Here is a 4,468-nt window from a genome sequence, read left to right as displayed (position 1 = left end):
CTTTTCTTCTGTGGACACAAATTCTAGTTCTTTTGAAAAAGAGGGTTGTCCTTATCCTACATTTTTAAGTAAATGGGGTGGATAATGTAAAGTAGTGAAAAATACTTCCTTTATAATGTTTTTCTCATTCGCTTTTGCAGCCCTGCAGTCTGTGACTAGTCCTTCTGCTGTGAGGATTCTCTCCTGTGCTGACTTAAAATAGCAATTCTGTGTTATTGCCACACAAATACATATTTACTTAGAGAGCAACAGAGGGAAGTGCATCTGCCTGAAAAGGCTGTGATATCCTTTGGTTTCTTGCTTACACTGCCATTACTGCTCTGCACTGGAAACAAGGCGGCTACAATTATTTCTAAAGACCTTTTCATTTATACCATTGCCTTGATGCAGCTAACAGCATAGCTTCACCTCTGCCAACCCCTCTGCTTTCTCCTATTCCCTGCCTCCACCCCCTTCCTCCTTCCATCAAGCATCTTACTGCTTTAGCTGGCACAAGCTTCATCTACAACTGGAACAGTTATAACTAATCCTGTCTGAAAAAGCACCACTGAATCCTGACTGGTGTTAGTTCCAAGAGTCTGAATGACAAACAAAGGTTAATATGTGTGTTGACTCATTGAAATCAGAACTTTAGTTAACTTTACTAAGTTAATGAAGCTCATACAGGGCAGAGCACAGCACACAGTGCATGTCAAGAAACCCCACCAACCACGTTAACGCAAGGTGTGGAAGAAGAACATGAAGTTCAACGAACTCCGTGGCTGGTCAGTGTGTCAATGGGGTAGCAACACATGCAGGACTAAGCTATGGTTGGACTTTCTCCACATTATACATAGATACGTTTAGATCGGAACAAGTACAGACTATTTATGAAAGGTTCTTTCTGAAGTATAGCAACGTATCACCAAGATCAGAAGGTGTCCAGATGCTGCAAATGACATATATAAAAGAGAGTATATTGTATATAGTAAAGAGAGTGAAAAATAACCAGATTGAATATTAGGTAAAGGCTCTTTTCAAGAGGGTGGTAGGCATGGAACAAGCTCCCCAGGGCAGTCATTGGACACGGCTGCTGGATTTTAATAAGTATTTGGACAATGCTGTCAGACATGGGGTTTGAATTTTGGCTGGTCCCATGTGGAGCCAGGAGTTTGACTCAATGGTCCTTGTGGGTCACTTCAAACTTAGGATACTCTATGAGTGTAATAACACCAGATATTCATCAGAGTGAAAATTAATAAATGAATACAGAGACTTACAATAGGAGCTAAAACGGTATATGAGATCTAATGATAACAAGTGCAAAATAGTTTGTCCTAGGTTACTACTAAAGCAATATACACGTCAAAAGGCTGCCAACGAGCTATTATAGCTCAGCAGAAAGCTCTTATTGTCAGCAAGAACAGCGTTCTGAAACATCAACACCATTCTTCCTAGCAGTGAGAAAGCTGAAAAATCTCTTTGGAACTGCTTATGAAGGGGTAAGGAATACACAGCGTACTGGCACAGTCGTGGAGTGAGATGAAATAATATATCCTTGATATAAGATTTGAGAACAACTGATTAAACAAACTTATTTGCAGGTATGTGGCTGGAGATGCTAGCTTAGCAGTTGTGTGCAAATTTTGTTTGCTTGACAGCACAGAGTGACGGCCTTCATTGAACAGGATATGAAGATAACTCTAGTTGAGCAAAACAACAAAGTCTGAATCCAAATTATGAAGTATGTATAAACAAAAGAAATAAACAGGGGTATTAAGAAAAAACAATAAAGAATAAACAGTGGGAGGGGTGGAGGGTGCATGTCTGAGGTGTACTAAGAATGTGAACCTCAGGTACTCAGGTACCGTAGCCAATGGGGAAAGGGCTCTCAAGTGACTGGTACAGGGATAAAAGAGGGGCCATGTCCCCTGATACTTTGAGAGCCTCTACAGGGGAAATGCCCCTTGTACTCTCCCTTTATTCAAATAAAGAAAGCTAAAAACTCCTCTGTCTCTTTTTGGGATAATTAAGCAAGCCTATTTGAGGCAGAAGATTTTCTTAATGGGGATAAAAGAAGCCAGATTTTCAGATGGCAGTCTTTCTGAGAGCCTACAACTAGTTCACATGCAGTCCAGGGTCCACTGAGTATGATTACAGCAGACACACCAGTCTTGAACTTCCTGATGAAGAAGCTGTGTGTGAACAACGTGACTGTGCCCGGCTCTTGGGCTGGTTCTGGACTTGCTGTCACAATCACTCAATGCTGTGTTCCAGTCACACAGAAATTCTCTTCCTCTTTCACATTACTGGAATTAACAAAACTGTCAGGGGTAGGCTCTGAGGTATTAACTCATTTGTCTGACACCTCCACGCACCCCTTATGCAGCCTGCACAGCTCAGGCACACAGGCTATAACCTCCCTTTCCCCATACTGACCCCAAAACTTTCTCCTTACCCATCTACTGTATCCCATCATATCCTGAGTGTGGCTGCCTCTGCCTCACTCTAGAAGAAATCATTGCATGCCAGATGTGCTGGAGAGGACAGGCTTACAGATCCTGCTTCTTCATGGTGTGTGGCTCAGTGTCCAAGGAAATATGAAGGAGATAGTGTCACAGAATAGCCTGATTTGGAAGGGACCCACAAGAACTCTTGAGTCCAACTCCCGGCTCCACACAGGGCCACCCACAATCAAACCACTGTTTCTGGGAATTGTGAGTAGAGGGTCTGTAAGGTCTCTTTCAACCCATGCCATATTGCGAGTCTGAGAGCACTGCCCAGGTGCTTCTTGAACTCCAGCACTCTGGGCCGTGCCCACTGCCCTGTGCAGCCCGTTCCATGCCCACCACCCTCTGGTGCAGACCCTGTCCCTCACCCCCATCCACCCTCCCCTGGCACAGCTCCATGCTGTTCCCTCGGGCCCTGTCGCTGTCGCACAGAGCAGAGCTCAGCGCTGCCCCTCTGCTCCCTGTCAGGAGCTGCAGCCACCATCAGGCCTCCCCTCAGCTCCTCTGCTCTGGGCGGCACAAACACAGGGGCCTCAGCGCTCCTCACACATTTTGATCTCTAGACCCTTTAATCTATCATGTAGCCTTTGCGTTTCTTTGGCCAGAACAACACTTACAGACATATAAGTGCACATACATAGATTTGGGGTAAAAAAAAAATAAAGTTTTGCAGCTGTGCCACCTCCAGGTGATGTCACACAACATGGGGCAATACATGGCGATTGCAGCAGCATAAATCTGACTCCGTAGGCCAAATTTATCATTATCAAGTGACTTCAACTCAGTTCCCTGCTGACATGCAAGAGACAAAAGCAGGGAGAGGCCTCAGGATACCCTTTCCCCTCAGCTGAGTGTGGACCAGAAGATAGCACCTGGAATAGCTTTGGGATCTGTCCCATCCATTCTGCAGTTCCACATGAACCCTGGGGATCAGCAGCTTGCCCAGCTGACAGTACTGTCCATCACCAAGGTCCCTCTCCATCAGGCAGCTTTCCAGCCACTCCTCCCCAGGCCTGTAGGGTTGTCTGGGGTTGTTGTGACCAAAATGCAGGACCCAACACTTGGCCCTATTGAAACTCATGCCGTTAGCCTTGGCCCATCAATCAAGTCTATCCAGGTCCCTCTGTAGTGCCCTTCTCCCCTCTGGCAGATCAACACTCCCTCCCAATTTGGTGTCACCTACAGACTTACTGATGGTGAACTCAATCCCCTCATCAACGATCATCAGCGAAGATGTTAAAAAGAATCGGTCCCAGCACTGAGCCCTGGGGGACACCGCTTGTGACTGGCCACCAACTAGATTCAACTCCACTGACCGCAACTCTCTGGGCCTGGCCATCCACGCAGTGCTTCACCCAGAAGCATGATGTCTTCTGGCAAATTAAAATCAGTAATGTTTTTTACTGAGTTTAAAGCTGCCCAGGTAAAGTCACTAATCTTTCTGAAATGACTTTTAAGTAATAATTAAAACAAACAAACAAACAAAAAACCCCAACACATACCTTTTCTTTTAGGTGGCCACGTTTGTGCTTCAACATGTTAGCACCATCCCTGAGACAACAAAGGGATAGCAGAGATATTGTCCAAAGAAGGCTAAGGCAGGTCAGGACTCTGCATTTTCCTCCCAGGAGCTGAGCACATTGCTTCTGTTGACACACAGGAGAGGCCCAGGCACATTACTTCCAACTTAGCAACACTGTGCATGTTTGAGATTCGTACAGATTCAAACTACTGCTCATCATGTAAATACTAAAAGTGAATTTAAAAGCACAATCAACTGAGGGTTCCCTTCTATAAACTATATGCAGATCTCATTATAGTCTGTTTTCAAGAGGAATTTAAGCAGATGTAACCAAATAGTAAGAGACTAGAGCTTCACCCCTTCTAATGTACCATTTCTTAGCAAAACGGCGATGATCAGTACAAGGTCTTCTTGCCCTGAGGCTCCTCTTTGGATTTATTCTTCTTAGGCAGTGGAC

The sequence above is a fragment of the Coturnix japonica genome, chromosome 2, assembly GCF_001577835.2.
Source record: "Coturnix japonica isolate 7356 chromosome 2, Coturnix japonica 2.1, whole genome shotgun sequence".
Classification (NCBI taxonomy): Eukaryota; Metazoa; Chordata; class Aves; order Galliformes; family Phasianidae; genus Coturnix; species Coturnix japonica.
Note: the sequence above shows the minus strand (reverse complement) of the source record.